Genomic DNA, 20,546 nt, shown 5'->3' with positions numbered 1-20,546 from the left:
CACCAGCAGCACTGAGCCCTACACGGGGCTCGAAATCACGAACTGTGAGATCATGACCTGACCCGAAAACAAGAGTCGGACACTTAACCAACTGAGCCATCCAGGCACCCTTCTTAGAAACTTTTTTGTTCTTTGAGCTTCTGTGCCAGCTCTCACTTCCCCACTAGTGGCAGACTTCTTGAAGGTATGTATATATAATTATTAGCTCTATGAAGTTTACTAACACATGTTTATGTCTGCTTATCTCCTTTATTCCATTTACCCTTGCAGTAATTCTCTGAGGTAGTATATGGTGAATGCTCTCACACCTTCTTTGAAGAGGCGAGGTAACAAAGGCTTATAGAGTTTGTGATCAGAATAAAACCATTGGGAAAGTGGCTAAGTCAAGACATAAATCTATACTTTGTGAAACCCTGGTTCCAAGAATTTTTGAATTTTTAAACTTTTTTTTATTACTAATTTTTGAGAGAGAGACAGAGCACAAAGTGGGGAAAGGCAGAGAGAGAGGGAGACACAGAATCCAAAGCAGGCTCCGGCCTCTGAGCTGTTGGCACAGAACCCAACCTGGGGCTCAAACTCATAAACTGCAAGATCACGACCTGACCTGAAGTCTGATGCTTAACTGCCTGAGCCACCCAGGTGCCCCCAAGATATTTTCAATACAATCATTCTGCCTCCACTCCCTTTCTATTCATGCGCATACTGATTTAAGATTTTATAGCTTTTTGGTCTTTTTCTGCCTTTACTTTTGGTTCACATATTTTTCTGTCAAGATGTTTCGTTTATAAAAACAATGTCATAAAAATAATGGAAGTTAAAAAAAATCTTAGGTAAAATTTGTATCAGTCCATATAACTTATTTTTAGGCCATAAAGAATTAAGATAATTTACTTACCATACAACCTCCTCACTTCACTGACTCCTGGCCATCTCAGACAAATAACTTTTAATTTTACAGTCTATTAGGGGAAATAAGTTAAAACTTAACTATGTACATTTTACCTTTATCAATATTAAATCATTATGACCTCATTCCTTCAAGAGGAAAATTTGCAGTATATTTCTTCTAAGTATCCAATAAAATATATTCCACCTAACATATTACTCTTCAAAAATCATCTACATAGCATAAGAGATAATGAAATGATTTAGTTTACATCATTATTTTAAGAAAATCAGTAATGTGTGTAATGTTTGATAAAGTTTATTTTCTCTCATATTCTTGAAGAGAGGGTAGTCCCTGCACAACTTTCAAACACATTAGTAAGTACTGCGATTGCAAGGTGACTATGACTATTTTAAGAAAATCAGTAATGTGTGTAATGTTTGAAAAAAGTTTATTTTCTCTCTTATATTCTTGAAGAGAGGGTAGTCCCTGCAAAACTTTCAAACACATTAGTAAGTACTGTGATTGCAAGGTGACTATGAAAATACCAGAGTAGGCCCCCAAACCTAAAGGAGCAGTGATTGGGAAGGTTTGGAAGAGGTGAGGGAGGACAGCCTAAGCAAAGGTTACCTTTTATTAACTTACTTTGCAACTCAGGTATTAATCTACAATTTAGCTCAAGGGCATATCTTGAAAGATGATACTTATAAGGGCATAAACTGTTTTTATTTTTACTATTGTATACTCAGTATCTAGCAGAGTACCTTGGTCAAAGCATTTATTTAAAAACCGGGGCACCTGGGTGGCTCAGTCTTTTAAGCGACTAACTTCGGGCTCAGGTCATGATCTCGCCATTTCTGAGTTCAAGCCCCGTGTCAGGCTCTCCGCTGACAGCTCAGAGCCCAGATCCTGCTTCAGATTCTGTGCCTCCCTCTCTCTCTCTGTCCCTTCCCCACTCATGCTCTGTCTTTCTCTCTCAAAAATAAATACATTAAAGAAGTATTAAAAATATTGAGGGCGCTGGATGGCTCAGTTGGTTAACTGTCGGACTTCAGCTCAGGTCATCTCAGGATTCCTGAGTTCGAGCCCTGCATCTGGCTTTTGGCTGTCAACACAGAGCCCACTTAGGATCCTCTTTCTCTGCCCCTCCGCAGCTCTCACGTGCACTCTCTGTCAAAAATAAACATTTAAAAACTTATTTACAAATATTTGTTGAATGAATAAATGAATGTGACTGCTATAAAAAGTCTTCTAAACAGGTTAAAGAGAGGCAATTTTTACGTAAATATGCCTACTACGAAAGTAATAAATTCATCCTATTTTTCTGACTATTTAGAGTTTTGCCTAAACATTGTATCCATTTATCTAGCCATCCATGCAATCATTAATTCTTTGATTCATCTGAAATAAATTTGACTTTCCAGTATAAACCAGGTGCTAGGTTATTACAGAAAGCAATAACTTAAAAAGTGATGGTCTACATAGAGCATGTTAGCATATATTTATAGTATAATACATGTGCTATATAATGAAAATACATACATGTAAGTATATGTGTATATGTGTATGATATGACACACATGCACATGTATATTATAATGACAGTGAAAAGTACTAAGAGAGATACTAACATGCTTTTGGAGATAAATAGCAGAAAAAAATCCTTCCAACTGGAAGCATCCTTCAAGGAGACTCCTGATGTTTTCACTGTCTTGATTCTTATTTAAATAGTGCTACTGATTCAAGTGAATGAGCTGGCCAGTGTGATAAATGCTGTTCAACCAAAGCCTTTGCCTTTCTCCTTGGACAGATTCCAGAGGGGGAAAAAAAAATCAGAAAAATGACCTGCTCCAGAGACTTGAGCTGCAGAGCTTTAGGCATTCCTTGACCAACCTAGCATTGAAAAGAATAAATAAGTCTGAAAAAGAGCTATCTTTGCTGCCATATTCCTTTTTCATTGTGAAACTTTGCAGCAGTATTAGCCTAAAAAAAAAAAGAGCGGGAGTGGGGGGGGCTTGGTTTTCTCATTTTTAGTTTTTGGTTAGTTTGTATATGCCTATACAAATACTTATATAGTTATGTAATTAATATAATTATATATCATTTAAGTAAATTAATATTAATAACATAATATGTAATTTTTTTACACATTATATATCTTAATATCAATGAAATGTTTAGATCCAAATAAACTGCATGCTATAAAAGACCCTGTTTGGATATGACGTTGTGATAAGAAACACACAGAAAAGTTAAAAGACACAATTAATACAACTTTAACTTCCATCAAATGGCATTTTTTCAGGCATTATCTCTTTTGACCTTTACGAAAGCTTTGTAGAGCATTATCATTGACCTTTGTTAAACTGAGGCAACAGGCCTGAATGTTTAGATGGTGTCCTCAAGATCACACAGCTGAACCCAGGTCTCTAATATATGTACTTCAGACTACCCTATGATTTTGCCATTCTTTAATGAATTGCCCATAGCCTGCTGAAGACCTTTGAGTTTTCTTTGTGGGATGAAGTGATCTGGGGGGGGAAAAATCTCTCTTCAGAGAGATTATAAATGTGTAAGGTCCAAAGTATTTTTATTTGTTTCAGTTTTTCCATTTCTTTTTTTTCCCCCCCATGGGTGTTTATTTTTGAGAGGGCAAGTGAGGGAGGGGCAGAGAGAGGGAGAGACAGAATCCCAGGAAGGCTCTGCATTGTCAGCCCAGAGCCCCATGAGGGGCTCAAACTCAAAATCCATTAGATCATGACCTGAACCAAAATTCAGAGCTGCAACTTAATCAACTGAGCCACCCAGGCACCTCTAGTTTTCCCAATTCTTCAATCAGGAATTCTTTTTTCCCATCTTCTACATTATATTCATTAGCAATTTCTTTGACTGCAATATATATTTTGAATCCAATCACTTCAGTACATTCCTGATGGCACCTTGGTCCTGGTCACCATCAGTATCTTGGATTCCTATCTCCCTGTTTTCACTCTGGTGCCCATTTCTATAAGAGTAAATATGTGGAGTTAAATTAATTTAAAAATCTATAACCCTAATTTCTCTAAGCAAATTATTTTAATGCTTTCCTTTTGGAGAAACCATATATTGGCTTTATAACACACAAGGTATTTTCAGAACACTGATGTCATGCATATAAATATTTAATAAGAGTGGAGTAAAGGAGTTGCTGTGTCCTCCAAATAGGAAAGTGTTAATAGATCCCCACAAAATGCCAAGTTTTTAAATTAGATCACCTTGGGTATGTTTAAGATGTTTCAACTGTGATGATGTGGCCTAGGTGATTAGGTCTAATTGTATGATTTAATTCTACTCGGTAATTTTGATGAACAGATTTGCATGGCAATTCAAGAAGGAGTGTGCAGTAGACTAGTATCATTTCTATGCTTCTCTTATTCACAGAGTTCCTACTGAATGGGGAAAAAAGGCAAAATGAGGTTTGCAGCACAAGTTCTTGACAGCTCTGTGTAGGCACTGACCATTTCTTTACCTCCACTTCTTCCCTGTATATTAAACACACCATGTATTCTTTGGTGATACAATAAATCAGTTATCTCAATATGGTAAATTTCAGCAAAGGCAGCCTCTGTGTCAACAGTCACAAGTTGGTAGGGAATAAAAAATGAGTCTGTGTGTTATTCTCTATCTCTCTTCTTCCACACCCTCCCTTCTTGATAGTCGAGTTTCTTGATCCCCACATCATTTCTAGATTGGAAGTCTGTAGGCTGAAGATTTGTTGAGATGCTTAGCAATAGTCAAACACATCTGTGAAGAAACCTAGAGGGAGAGAGAAAGAAGATTTGGTATCAGTGAATGAATTCAGTTTGTGTTAACTTTGAATTCTTTTGCATAGAATTGTCCTAGCCATTAATTGCCATCAAAAAACAGGAAAATATTTCTGTTTGTAGGATATATTGAACCTCATAGGCTCTGAAATAATCTGTTTAAGAAATCTAGAAGACACGAATACTCGTTAGCCCTTGAAATGTGATCGAGAGATTATAAAACTTGACAAAAGCCATGAGAAACTACTGACAAGCAGCTAAATCAACAGTGTTGGTCTTTGAGAAAATCGTTTTGGGGAACAATGACATTTGCAATGTATTAGAGCTGACTGCAATAATTATTACCAATCCTGTCCAGAGAACCAGTGCCTCAGATTGTAAAGATGTAAAGCATTTTCTTTCGGCTCTAAGTAGGAAAGAGTTGAGTAAGGAAAAAATATCTATTATTAACAATTGTTGTGCAGCAACTATCAGAAAAATACTGTAAATAATCATGTAGTTTTTCCCAATTGCATCAGAGTGTTTTTGTTTTGTTTTATTTTGGTCCACATAAAGAATAACAAGAAATTTCAAGAGTTATACAAGTGTCAGCAAATGTATGTTGCTCCCTACAAATTAGTACCTAGAATCTGAGGAATAATTCCAAGCTAAGATACCTGTGTATATTGCTAAATATTTAAATGCTTCTTAAATCCAAATTTTGGATATGAACCAGGAGGTCTCAGCTCAGAAAAGCTTCAAAAGAAATGGAGTTTGACTCAGTTTGAGTTTGGGTGTTTTTTACTTAAATGAAAGTGATGGGTTTTTTTTTTTTTTGTTTTTTGTTTGTTGTTGTTTGAGTAAATTACTGGAAATTTCTCTGTGATGTTAAATTTACAATGAGAATCTACCAATGGACTTAAAGTAATCAAAGATTTAAATTCATTTAATTTGCAGAGCCATACCCCAAATAATTTATGATCAAAAAAAAAATGAGACAAGAAACTGATGGAAGGAGTACCTTAAAATTCTTCCAAAGTCTACAGCTGCCATTCTTATTTGTCTTCCTAAGAGTTTATAAAGAGTATTACGATCTGACACTTAATTCTAGAGCTCTTTTGAGATATTTTATGATAATTAATTCTAGATCTCATTTTTGGTTTTTAGAATTAGTATTTTGAGTTAAAATTTAAAATCAGTAAAGAGAATTTTGAGAAATATAAACATGATATGACCATTACCCAAAACAAGGGAAAGAATCTATCACTCTGGAAAGCACCTTGTGACTTGGTCCAGCGGCTCCTAATTTCTGTCATCACAAATTAATTTTGCCTATTACTGAATGTCTTATAAATGAAATCATATCATATGTACTCTTCTATGTCTGTCTTCTTTCACCAAAATGTTTTTAAAATTCATCTATGTATTGGGGCACCTGGATGGCTCAGTTGGTTGAGCATCCAACTTCCACTCAGGTCATGGTCTTGCGGTTCCTGAGTTTGAGCCCCCCATGGGGCTCTGTGCTGACAGCTCAGAGCCTGGAGCCTGCTTTCCGATTCTGTGTCTCCCTTTCTCTCTGCCTCTCCCCTGCTTGTGCTCTGTTTCTCTCTCAAGAATAAATAAAAATTAAAAAAAAATAAAGTTCATGTATGTGTTAGTATGGATCGATAGTCCTTTCCTTTCATATTGCTGAGGAGTCTTCCTTTGTTACCAGTATCCAAAGTTCATGTATATTTTCTTCTATTGATGGGCTTTTGGGTTATTTTCAGCTATAGACTGTTACGAATTGAGCTGGTATGAATATTCTTGTACCTGTCTTTTTGTAGACAAAAAGGCTTATTTCTCCAGTTCCTAGGAGTCAATTTGTTGTGCCATGGAGCAAGTCTGTGTGCAAACTTGAAAGAAATCATTAGTTGATCAAAAGGCTGGAGCATTTTACAATAATACCAGCAATTTATGAAAATTTTCTTTGTTACACATTCCTACCGACACCCAGTCTCATCAAAATTTTTAAGATCACACATTCTACCATTATTCATTGTGGCTTTGTTTTTCACTGATGAGTACTGATCTTGACCAAATTTTCATATGCTCTTTGGCCATTGAATTTTGTGTGTGTGTGTGTGGAGTATCTTTGTAGATATTTCTGTCCACTTTTTTTTTTTAATTTTTTTTTTAACGTTTATTTATTTGTGAGACAGAGAGAGACAGAGCATGAACAGGGGAGGGGCAGAGAGAGAGGGAGACACAGAATCTGAAACAGGCTCCAGGCTCTGAGCGGTCAGCACACAGCCTGATGCGGGGCTCGAACTCACGGACCGTGAGATCATGACCTGAGCCGAAGTCGGACACTTAACCCACCGAGCCACCCAGGCGCCCCTGTCCACTTTTTTTTTAAATGGTGTTTGTTTTCTCCTAATTGGTAGAAGTTTGCTATATATCTTACGTATCAATTTTTTGTTTCATATCATATATCTCATATGACGTCCAGTCTATATCTTGCATTTTTTACTTTCCTATATGGTATCTTCAGATCACAGAAGTTTTAAATTTGGTAAAATATAATTTTTCATGTGTTTTCTTTTGTGGTGGCTTTTCTGTGTTAAGAAACTGCCTGCTTGAAAGCCAGAAAAACATTCACTTAAGTTTTATTTCTAGAATATATATATTTTTGTTTCCAGATGTAGAAATAGGTAAAATATTAATTTTTATGAACAATGTAAACAGAGTTAAGGGGTCAAATTTTATTTTCAACCTATATACATATGTATGTGTATGTGTATAAACATACATAAAAACACAAAAAGTTGTTCCAGAGACACTTAATGAAAATGCTTTATATGTCCTTTTAAATAATTTTTTCTTTCTATATTGAAAATAATTTGTGGTCTCTTTCTGGGCTCCATTCTGTTTATTGATCTATATAAGTATCATTGTGTCAACCACACATTCTTGTAGCTTTACAGACTGTCTGAAATCATGTAGTATAAGACCTTCAATTATGTCTCTTTTTCAGTATTATTTTGTCTAGGTCCCTCGCACATCCATATAAATTTTAGTCTGTTAATATTTACAAAAGAAAATATTTCTGAAGCTTGGAGTGGAATTGTAGTAAATCTGCAAATCAATTTGGGGAAAGTTAACATATTAACAATATTGAATCTTCCATTCCATGGACATAAAATACCTTTCCATTTACTTAGATGCTCTCTCACTTCATGCAGCAATTTTTTGTAGTTGTAAGTATAAAAATTTTTTACATTTCTTAAATTTATGTTTATGTATTTGATAGAGTATTTGATGCTATCATACATATTTTTTTCAGCTTCCAAATATTTGTTTCTGGTATACAAAAATATATTGTTGTACAGAGCTAGTATCTAGATACCTTGATTAATGTACTTACTATGTTTACAGATACATAGAGATTTTCTATGTATAAAATTATATCATCAGTGTATAATAGCAATTATTATTTTATTTAGTTGCTGATATAGACAAATTTACATTTATAATCTAGTTATTTGTTTTCTATTGTTTTGGGGTAATGTCATATTTATGTTTCATATGGAGATGACAAATGCATCTTTTGCTTATTAGAGTACATCTTCACTTAATATTCTACCACATAACACATAAGGACCTTATAATAGTAAAATTGCATTTATCCACCTTCTTGCCTTCGTCTTATTGTTTATATTTTAGCTCTATGTGTTTTATTTTTTTTTTTAATTTTTTTTTTCAACGTTTATTTATTTTTGGGACAGAGAGAGACAGAGCATGAACGGGGGAGGGGCAGAGAGAGAGGGAGACACAGAATCAGAAACAGGCTCCAGGCTCTGAGCCATCAGCCCAGAGCCCGACGTGGGGCTCGAACTCACGGACCGCGAGATCGTGACCTGGCTGAAGTCGGATGCTTAACCGACTGCGCCACCCAGGCGCCCCTAGCTCTATGTGTTTTAAACTACATACCACTATTATTATTAGTGTTTTAAGCAATCATTACTCTTAAATACATATACCTAAAATTTCTGGTAATGTTTATCTCTGAAGACCCCAGGCTTCCGTCTGGAATCATTGCTCTTCAGTTGAAAGAAATTCAGTATCTCTTGTAGTGTTAGCTATTAATCACACATTTTCCCAAAATTGTTTTTATTGCACCTTAATTTTTTGGAAGATATCTTCACTGGTTTATAATTCTGCTTTGTTATGTCAGGTTTTTAAAGATATTCTGTTACTTATTTTTCGTCTTCTTCTTCTATTTATTGAACTATAGTTGGCACACAATGTTACCTTAGTTTCAGGTGTACAACATAGTGATCCGCCAAGTCTTTATGTTGTGTTATTCTCACTACAAGTGTAGCTACCATCGGTCACCTTACAGTGTTATTATAATACCACTGGCTGTACTGCTTATTCTGTACCTTTCATGTCGGTAACGTTCATTCCATGAACAGAAGCCAGTATCTTCCGCTGTCTTTTTGCCCATTCTGCCTATCCCTCTGAAAACTATCAGTTTCTCTGTACCTAGGGGTCTGTTTCTGCTTTTCTTTGTTCATTTGTTTGGTTTTTAGATTCCACATATGACTCAATTGATGTGGTATTTGTCTTTCTGTGACTTTCTTCACTTAGCATAATGCCTTTAGGTCCATCCCCACTGTCACAAATGGGAAGATCTCATCCTTTTTATGGCCGATTAATATTCCATTGTATGTGTAGAATACATCTTCATTCATGTATCAGTGGGCACTTATGTTGTTTCTATATCTTGGGTATTGTAAATAATGTCACAATAAACATAGGGGTACATATATGTTTCCAAATTAGTGTTTTTGCTTTTTTGGGGTTAATACCTTAGTGGAATCATGGAATCATATAGTATTTCTGTTTTTAATTTTTTGAGAAATCTTCACACTGTTTTCCACAGTGGCTGCACCAATTGAGATTCCCAACAGTGCAAAAGAGTTACTTTTTCTGTATATCCTCTCCAATACTTATTTCTCGTCTTTTTGATTCTAGCCATTCAGACAGGTGTAATGAGATCTCTCATTGTGGTTTTCATTCACATCTCCTGATTATTAGGTCCTCTGCCCATGTTTTAGTTGCATTATTTGTTATTTTGGTATTGAGTTGTATAGTTTCTTTCTGTGTTTTGGATATTAACCCCTTGTTGGATATACCTTTTGTAAATATCTTCTCCCATTGAGTAGGCTGCCTTTTCATTTGTGGATGGTTTCCTTTATAATCTCAATAGTTGATTTTGCTTTTGCTTACCTTACCTGAGGAGACATATCTAGAAAAATGTTGCTAAGGCCAGTGTCCGAGAGATTACTGCTTAGGTTTGTTTTCTTCTAAGAATCGTATGGTTGTAGGTCTCACATTTAGGTCTTTAATCCATTTTGAATTTATTAATGTGTATGGTGTGAAGAGGGGTCCAGTTTCATTCTTTTTCATGTAATTCTCCAGTTTTCCCAGCACCATTTGTTGAAGAGACTGTCTTTTTCCCATTGTATATGCTTGTTTCCTCCTGCTAGTATATTAATTGACCATATAATTATGCATTTATTTCTGGGTTTTCTATTCTGTTCTATTGATTTATGTGTCTCTTTTTGTGCCAATGCCATAATGTTTTCAATATTACAGCTTTGCACTATAGTTTGAAATCTAGAATTGTGATACCTCCAGCTATGTTCTTCTTTCTCAAGATTGCTTTGGCTTTTAGAGTCTTTATGATTCCATGCAAATTCTAGGATTATTTGCTCTAGTTCTGTGAAAAAATGCTGTTGGTATTTTGATATGAATTGTATTGAACTTGTAGAGAACTTTGGGTCATATTGACATTTTAACAATATTAATTCTTCCAGTCCATGAGGTTATTAGTTCTTTCCATTTGTTCATGTCGTCTTCAGTTCCTTTAATCAGTGTTTTATAGTTAGACAACTGAGTACAGGTCTTTTATTTCCTTGGTTAAGTTTATTCCTAATGATTCTCTTTGGTGCACCTGTTGAATGGATAGATGATAGATGATAGAGTGTGTGTGTGTGTGTGTGTGTGTGTGTGTGTGTGTGTGTGTATGCGTGTTAAATGATTTTTGTTCTGAAAATTTTTGAGAGGTGCTGTGTATCTTTATGTATATCCTGCCTGAAATTTTCTTTCAATCTGAAGATGTTTACATTCATATGTAGAAATCGTATCCATTATTCTTCACTTTATTTTCACCTGTGTCCCCTTTCTGGAATTCCTGTTATGAAAACTGGATCTCTTAAATCCGTCCTCTGTGTTCCTTAAATTTTTCTTAGAGTTTGCTTCTCCTATCTTGCTGCTCTATATTTTGAGAAGTTTTTCAACAATTTTCCATGAAATTCTTCTGGAGTTTTTCTTGGCTTGTTTTTAATTTCATCATCTACAGTTTATTTCGGGATCTCTTTCTTGTTCTGATTTGGTTCTTTTATAGCTTTCCAATACTAATAAATTAAATATTATCTCACAACAGAGGATTCCAACTGAAATATTTTAATGTTCTTTATATTACCCAGATTATCCATCTCCACCAGAACCAGTTCTCCTGTTCATTCTGCTTAGAACCTCATTTCTCATTACGTGTTTCCTGAAATGCACAATGTTTCTTTGTTTTTCATTTATGTGAATTCATTCATTCAATAATTATTCATTGATCTGTTACCATGTGATAATCATTTTTGTAAGTGCTTAAAAATGCATTAGTTAGGATTTTCAAAAAAATAAAGATTCCTTCCCTCATTCAACTTACATTTAGAAGAAGTGGGAAGAAAGTGAGCAAGTATTGTAACCTAATTATACAGGATGTGACAAGATCATCAAATCTATTGTGAAAGAAAGAAAGAGCAGTGGACGATGAGAGACTATGTTGTGTGGGTTGGATAATTTTAAATTATAATATGATGATAGCTACACTGAGAAATAACATTGAGAAATAACATTTAATAAGAATTATTTGGCCAAGGAAGGCCATTGGATACCTGATGGCAATGAAAAGGCCTAGGGAAGAGAGCATTCCAGGCATGATTGAGGAACAGCAAAGAGAGCCAGTGGTCAAATAATTTGGATCAGAGTAGGCTGGTCCAACTTAGAGAGCCATAGGTGATTGAAAGCATTAGAGGATCTGGTTCTGTATTACTAAGAGATATATAGATCTTTATAATGATTGTCTTTTGAGTGAAATGGAAAGCCACTGAAAAGTTTGGGAAATGGCATAATATGTATTACATATTTTAACAAATCACTACAATGAGACAAATTAGATAGTATAAGAGAAAGAGTAGAGTAACTGCAATGTCCACATTTGTTTGTTTTGGCTTTTTAGCTATACATTGGTCATAAGCAACTGGTAGAATGATGTAGAAGACTGGGGTGGAAGAAGCTTAAGGGGTATGTCAAGAATTCAGTTGATGACATGTTAATTTTGAGATGCCTATAACACACATTATTTAGGCAGTTGGTTATGGGAATCTGGAGTTCGGGAGAGTTCTGTGCTGGAGATAAAAATTTGGGAGGCATCAGCATGGACAAAGCATCAAATCACTTAATTTGCCAAAAAAGTATATACTACATTTATTTCCCTTAAAAGAAACTAAGTTACTGTTTTGCAGTTTAATAGTTCAAAGTTTTGCTAACTAGAATAATTGATATCATGCCTAAATTTAAAGAAATACCAGTATATGGTTGCAAATAGACATTTAAAATATTTTACATAGTCTTTTGGTATTTAGATAGATAGAATTGAAGTCAACTAAACAGAAGCCTACTTCTCTTTAGTATACATAAAGGCAGAAAATACCAATTGGCAATAATAGCCAGTCAGTATTATATCTAATTAATAACCCTTGTATCAGTGTACATTCTCTGAATGTATTTGAACTGTAAAGTTGCAGAAGATCCAAAACTTAGAAAGTATAATTACTTCAAGCTTTGCATGTTTCTTATGTAACTTTGGTAATTATATTCATGGCTTGAAGAGTGCTGTAGGTGAATTCATTTTTTAAACTGGCACCATATTATTTTTCTCTAAACTTTTTAATATTAATGACTCATTAATAAGCACTGTCTGTGTGAAAAAAAATCAAAGCTAATTTTTAAGAACTTCCTCCTGGTCATTTTCAATTTTTTCTGATATGCTTATTTAGTCTTTCTGTTGGATTTGTTTCATTTTACTTCCTTGACTAAATTATAAAAATTTTGCTAGTGTCAGGTAAGAAGTAAAAGGAAGATAATGGGGAAAATCAATTAATAATGTTAAAACCCTATAACAAAACACTAGATTTTATACAGAGAAGTCAGAGATTAAGACCATTCTTCGTAGATGATGGTGATACCATCTCATCAACAGTTTGAAGTTTCTAAAAGTATGTACCTTGGACAATCTTCAGCTAACTCAACTAGGGTGTTTGTTAAAAATGCAGATTCCCTAATTCTTCCCTAAGTGTGCATCTGTGCATTTGAGGAGAGGGTTTGTTGATCCTGGGAATCTACGTTTTATTTTTTACATTTCGAGAAATGCTGTTGGAACATTTTATAGTTGATAAATTATTTTTACTATTTATTTTACCAGCACAATACCTATATGCAACAGTCTGAGCAGGTGCTATTATCTCCCAGTTTACACTTGAAAATACAGGCTCAAAAAGGTTAAGAGATTCTTCAATACACATAACAAAGGGAAGGGGCAGGGGATGGGCTAGATGGATGATGGTCATTAAGGAAGGCACTTGTTGGGATGAGCACTTGGTGTTATATGTAAGAGAGAAATATCTAAATTCTACTCTTGAAACAATTATTACACTACATCTTAACTAACTTGGACTTAAATTAAAGGAAAGTAAATTTATGGTAAAGTAAAAGCTTCAACACTCATATTCCAGTCTTTTGTCATCAAACAACTGAAAGAAAAATTATGGTGCTTATGTTTGATTTTTATTTTCCTCGTATATGAAATATGCATTCTTATACTGGATATTTAAACTTTACATTTCTCAACTTCCTTAGTTTATTTCATGGTCTGGATTCTGGGGGAAAAAAATACAAACAAAGAACCAACAAACAGAACACCAAACCTCCGAGATGAGAATTTCTGTGCAGTAATTTATTAAAGAATTGCTCCCAATAAGAAGTAAGGGCTGGCTGAAGGACTAAGAAGTAGAAAAAACTAGGGCTGTGATTACAGAGAAAGTGCTAGCATCTCTCTGACCCACATGGAGTCAGTTTGTCCTGACTCAAGAAGAGAGCTGGGCTAGACTATCTGCCCTAGTCATTGACTCTGAACCATCCCAGGAGAGACATAAAATCCTAGCATTTTGCTTTCTATGCAGGAAAAGTAGTTGTCATAGCCCTGTGGCAGCCTCCAAAGTCACAGATGCAGGCTGTTAAAGGCAAGCAAACATAGAAGCTGAGGAAATATGGGTTATTTAAAAATAAACATGCTATTAAGACAACACTGCAGATTCTGCTATCAGTAAATACAGTTTACTAGTAATTAGTCCTGGGGTGATTCACTTTATCTCATTTAATTCTTTTTTAATTCCTTTTTTCATTTTTAATGTAAAAAGTTAATAGTAGCTTCTGCCTTGCATTCTTGTAGTATTGTTGACTGGATCAAAGAGAATAATGAATACTTTACAGTACTGTGTAAAAATAAAGTGCTATCCCCATGCAAGATATTCTTTAATTTTAAAGAGATACTCTTTTATTATTGAAGAGATATTTTGTAAAAACTCTTTGCTATGGTTCATATGTCTGAAACCTTTGTTCTTTCTGCAAGCAAGCTAAATAAGAATCCTTGAATATAGCTGTTCTCTGATAGTAATGGTGAATGTGGTCCTAATTTTAATATTTAAACAACCTAAGATGACTAAAAGTACAATGTTAGTGATTGACCAGTTAAATTTTGAATCAAAAGACCTAAGGCATTTCTGCTTCTATCACAGTATTGTTGAATTTTTCAACAATAACAGCAACAACAAAAAAAATTGGTAATTCCTTAGATATTTTGAACTGTGCATTTCATAAATAGGCTGGTTATGTGAAATTTCTCTAATCAAATCTAGCATTTATAATAGCTCAAAAATAGACCATACCCATATATGTCATTGAATAAAATGTTTTCTAATGCAAATGTTGTCTTAAATGTTCTCGTAGAAAGTTTATAGCAATAAGAATTGAACATTATAGAATACTCATAGATCCACATAGAAATGCCATGTTCCACTTAAGATGTTAAAGCTCATGTCCTTGAATATATTTCCAATTTAACAGCATGGAAAGTAAATTCTGCATAGGTAATGCCACATGAAGCAAGAATGCATTTTATAATCCATCAAAATAGTCACAAGTTGTGAAGGCTGTCTTCATGTATAGCCTAGTGGTCTTAATTTTTCAAATAACTGTGGGGATTAGAAGTAGAATCAATTCACAAGTATTTTAGGCAAGTATCTCTGAGTAATGCCATATTTTCAACTTAGTTCAAAAGGATCAAAACTTTTTTGAGTTTTACAAATAAAATTGTGTTGGCTCTGTTGGTATTGTTGGAAGCTGTACTGTGAACGTGCAGTGTGACAAAAGCCAATTAAAAAGGAACATTCTCATGGACATCTTTGTCAGTGACATTCATACTTTTAGGAAGTCTTGGGTGCAGAAAATTGTTGACTTAAGTAAAAGCTTAATTTGTTCCATTGGATTCTGAGTTTTTTCTCTATCTCAAACTAGAAATGAAATTTTGTCTGTAATAAATGCAGAGGAACTTGAAAAACTTAGCCATCTAGGATTCAAAAAAGTGTCCTTGGTTCTCTTTTCTCTTTCTTCTGTAGAAGGGCAATATGATCTGATTAATGTTTCATACAACTCTAGCTACTACATAGAAAATAAGAGGTACTCAACCTTGGAGTCTCTGTTTATGGCCCTAAAATTGCTTTTGGTTCCGAACTTTGCCTTTCAAAATCCCCCAAGGTTAAATTCAAATGTAACTCCTTTAAGTCTTCCTAAGTTTCTTATAGCAATTAATCATTTCTCATGTATTTTATTCCACATATTATGTACTATTCTTCTCTTTCTCTGAGGAGAAACCTTTCATATACTGTGTCATTCTCTGAGGAGATACTTCCATGTACTGTGTCCTTTTGTATCCTTGTCCTTGGTAGTACTTTCTGCAAAAGTGTTCAATAAATCTTTGAGTAAAATACAAATGAAAATATTATTTGTACTGGAAATTCTCAAAGAATTTTGTGAGTTCTAACACTTAATATGTGAATGAGATTCTAAAGTCATTTCATATGCTGAAACTAAAATCCACCCTTATTCATGATATCAACTCTACATAACTCTACATATCTTTGAAGTCCTTGTTGCGGGCACCTGTTGACCTTCCCCAATTTGGGGGGAAATAAAAGAAAAAACAAACTCCTAAAAAGAAACCCAAACAACATCTATGTTCTAAGTTAAAGCCTTTCCTTCCACAATATCTTTCTTTTGCTCTTGAGACTTTTGCTAGTAATACCTAATCTTTTTAGATACCCCAGTTATAAGTAGGATGTTTAGTGTTTTCTTGCTATAAGATCAACGCTTTCTGTATACTTATTAAAGATTTCAGGATGCCCATCTTCTTTCACAGTAACCAACTTTTAGATTTTCCAACGTACCATACTTTCTCTCAACTTTGATTTTGTAGGAGTGCTTCCTTCTGGCATACCACCGTTCATACAACCCTCTCTTTTTGTAGATGGCCCCCATTAGTTTTTCATGACTTAGCTCATGTACCACTTTCTTACCCCAGAAGTTTCCCTTATTCACCCGATCCCAACTTGTATTGCACCTAATCAGTAGTCTTAATCCAATGCCATTGTATTGCAATTGTCTAGGTACTTCATGATCTTATTTCTGAATCTTATTTCCATAAATAACTTCTATAAGTAAACTTAAACTTCCATAAGTCACTTAAAAATAAAAGTCATTTTATATTTACTGCCAGAACCTAGCAAAATGCCTGAAAACTCATGGGTGCTAAATCTTATGAAGTAAGAATACTTTTGTTTGAGAGGCACCTGAGTGACTGGGTCACTTGAACATCTGACTCTTGATTTCACCTCAGGTCATGATCTCATGGTCATGGGATCTAACCCGACAAAAGGCTCTGTGCTGAGCATGGAGCCTGCTTGGGATTTGTCTCTCTCTCTGCCCCTCTCCCAACTCGTGTGCATGTACTCTATCTCTGTAAAATTTAAAAAAAAAATTTTTTTTAAGAATACTTTTGTTTGAAAGAAAGGCAGTAACAAAAAATCCCTTTTTGTTATTCTTAGAATTGAGATATCTATGCTAGGACAATGTCTCTTAATTTGTATTGATCACACCTTTTTCTAAAGAAAACGCTGACATTAAACCAATCGGCCAACGATTCCTGTCTATGGATATAAACACTGTCGGTATATATTCATGTCAGGAAAAAGCAGCATGTGATTCAAATGTCAATGGCACCGACCTTGCCAGGTATCGATTTTATCTATTTCACTAAAATTTTGGTAGGTTTGCTAAATTATACAATTAATTTTGTACCCAAATCATGGGATGTTGATACAGCGGTAGTATACATATTGAGAATTTCATGGTAGTTATTTATGTTGGTATGAGTTTCCTGATCATAAACTTTCTTTTCATAGGAAAATACAGTTATTTCAAATGAGCATCAAATACTGCCTTCTTCTTCACTGAATGAAGGAAATTTAGGAATTGTTCACATAAATACAGGCTCTAAAATAAATTTGCTGATTCACTTCATTCTGTCCCGTATATGATTAATATAGCCAATGCAAAGCCCCTCCACTTTATCATGGACATCTACACCTAGGGCTCTTGAGAAAGTGATTAAGAAGCACTGATCATGAATCTATATTAATCTTCTGGACCACTAAAGGGAATTTTGACTTGTGGCACAGTCCTTTACAAAATAACTCCAACTGCTTCTGTTTTTCAAAGCCTATGGCACTACGTCTCAGATCTATTTTAGTTGTAATCAACACGTAGATCTCTAGACACCATTATTTTAGCATGAAGTCTGAATATAATGTTGGATTGAAGCCCTATGGTTGTTGGCATTATTGCATTGTCAAGGATATTGTCAAAATGGAAGAATAGCACCAATTAAGAAGTCTGCTCTCATTACTGAAGATGAGTGGCTTAAAAGACTACTGTACTGGTAGGGAAAAATAAAAGTTAAACTAGAACACCTTTAAAGTGAGTCTGAAAAAATAACTTCGATTCAGATTCCGTAACCAAGGGTTACTTTTAAGAAGTGATATGTAAATGCCACTAAAAACTGGAATGACCAAATTAGAATGCTCCTAGTCAAAAAGGAAATCACTAAACTTAGTATAACAAGATTCCCGGCAGTCAAACCATGCAAGCAGTTCCTGAGAGCGGACTTTTTTCTGTTCTCTAATCCCAGTTACTTTCCTGGATTATAGCTTTTGCAATTTCCTTAATATATGTCCCTGGTAGACCCGAAGCTATGTGCTTTATGACACTGATTTCTTCTATACTCATCTTAAACATGTTACTTTGTCCATTCTTGCCTCAGTATCCTGATATACACACCTCTGATTAAGAATGTGGTCTTTTTACCTGAAGCTTCCATTAGTGCTTAAAAAATGTTCCACTGTGCAAATGTTAGACAAAAAAATGTTTTAAGTCAATTATCCTGTGCTTGACAGATCACCAGACCAAGAATAATCTTCATGTGTATAACAGGATCATGAAAAAGGTGGCTACATGAAGCTGTCTTAGGCAGCAGATGGTTTTACTGGTGAATTCTACCAAATGTTTAAAAAAGTATGTTATCTAACTGGAATTAAAATGAAAACATATGGACATGTGGTATATAGCCAATGGACTATTTCTCAGCCATAAAAAAATGAAAACTTGCCATTTGCAATGATATGGATAGAGCTAGAGAGTATTATGGTAAGCAAAGTCAGAGAAAGCCAAACACTGTATGATTTCACTCATATGTGTAATTTAAGAAACAAAACAAGTTAGCTAAGAGAAAAAAAAAGAGAGGCCAACCAAGAAAGAGACTCTTAACTATAAAGAGGAACATAGTTACTAGAGGTGGTGGCATTGTTGCTGTTACTGTTGAAAAATTCAACAATACTGTGATAGAAGCAGAAATGCCTTAGGTCTTTTGATTCAAAATTTAACTGGTCAATCACTAACATTGTACTTTTAGTCATCTTAGGTTGTTTAAATATTAAAATTAGACCACATTCACCATTACTATCAGAGAACAGCTATATTCAAGGATTCTTATTTAGCTTGCTTGCAGAAAGAACAAAGGTTTCAGACATATGAACCATAGCAAAGAGTTTTTACAAAATATCTCTTCAATAATAAAAGAGTATCTCTTTAAAATTAAAGAATATCTTGCATGGGGAGCATCTGACTTCACCTTTGTGCTCTCGGCACAGAGCCAGCTTCACATCCTCTGTTCCCCTTTCTCTCTGCCCCTTCCCCACTTGGGCTTTCTCTCTCAAAAATAAATCTTAAAAAAAAGAGAGAGAGAGAGAGAGAGAGAACTAGGGACTTACAAAGGATAGGTAATTAGACAATAAGTAAAAGAGCTCATTTTAATTACTGCCAACACTTTTCATAATATTTTTCAATGATTTGAAAATTCATATTCAATGGATATAGTTTTTACCTTAACGAAAATCTTTTTTTTTCCTAATCATTAACTGCATATGGAAAAGTGGATGATTTGGGATATGAGATAATATTTTCTAATAAAAGTAGTGTGGTAATTTTTGTTTTATGGTGTTAATGCAGTATTCCAAAGCACCAAATAAACAGGAGTATTTCTGTGAAGCTCATCAGTTTTATTCAGATGTGCGATGCAAAAATACTCAGGAAGCCTACGCAGCAGTATTATTATACAGAGGGCCCAGTAAAATGAAGTTTCAAGCATTCACGTGAAAGACTAAAACATTTTTTATTTTTAAGAATCAAGTTTGTTTTTTTTTTTAAGAAAAAAGGTTTTTTTGTTGTTGTTCTTGTGGTTGCTTTCCTTTGTTTTGTTTTGTTTACTGAATGAAAGAAAGCCTTAGTTGCAGACATACTGGATTACTGCTAAGCCATCACCAGCCATTTCTCCTGGGCAGAGACCTTGTATTAAACAGTGAATAAGTATGAAGCAAATCCACCCATCTCCAACAAATCTCTCTTTGAAGGATAACATTTTAGGCCAAAAAAAAAAAAAAAAAAAGAAAAAAAGGTACCTAAAGAAAATAACTAGAAGGCTTTCTTCTAGAAGCCTGAAAAAATAAGACAGAGATCTATACTTAAATCAGGACCATGGCAGTATGAAATAAAGTCACACAGGCCCACCAGTTTAGAGATTGAATGTAAATTGAAGGAACATTGTTCATATTTCTAAGCTTGGGGTTAAAGTATCAGGGTAATGCCAGTCTTCTAGTATGAATTTGGAAACTTTCCCTCCTCTTGTATTTTTTTGGAATAATTTTAGAAGAATAGGTATTAAATCTTCTTTAAATATTTGGTAGAATTCACTAATGAAGCCATCTGATCCTCTACTTTTTTTTGTTGGGAGTTTTTATATTATTGATTCAGTTTCATTGCTAATAATCAGTCTGCTGAAAATTTCTTCTTGATTCACTTTTCGAAGTTTATATGTTTCTAGGAATATATCCACTTCTTGTAAGTTGTCCAATTTGTTGGCATATAATTTTTCATAATATTCTGTCAGAATCTTTTGTATTTCTGTGGTATCTGTTGTTACTTATCTCCCTCATTTAAGATTTTATTTGAATTTCCTTCCTTCCTCCATTCCTTCCTTCCTCCCTTCC

At 34.4% G+C, this 20,546-nt stretch overlaps 1 long non-coding RNA gene across 2 annotated transcripts in view; it reads right to left on the bottom strand.

Moving 5' to 3' along the window:
* Positions 1-3,004: 3,004 nt before the first annotated feature.
* Positions 3,005-20,546, bottom strand: part of LOC111561358 — a 63,996-nt gene continuing 46,454 nt past the window's right edge. For both annotated transcript variants that reach the window (XR_006600485.1, XR_002743870.2), the window contains one exon: positions 3,005-4,681. This is a non-coding gene — a long non-coding RNA (uncharacterized LOC111561358). The remainder of the gene's footprint in view (positions 4,682-20,546) is intronic.

The sequence above is a fragment of the Felis catus genome, chromosome A1 (assembly GCF_018350175.1).
Source record: "Felis catus isolate Fca126 chromosome A1, F.catus_Fca126_mat1.0, whole genome shotgun sequence".
Taxonomy (NCBI): Eukaryota; Metazoa; Chordata; class Mammalia; order Carnivora; family Felidae; genus Felis; species Felis catus.
Note: the sequence above shows the minus strand (reverse complement) of the source record. Positions and strands in the feature narration are given on the sequence as shown.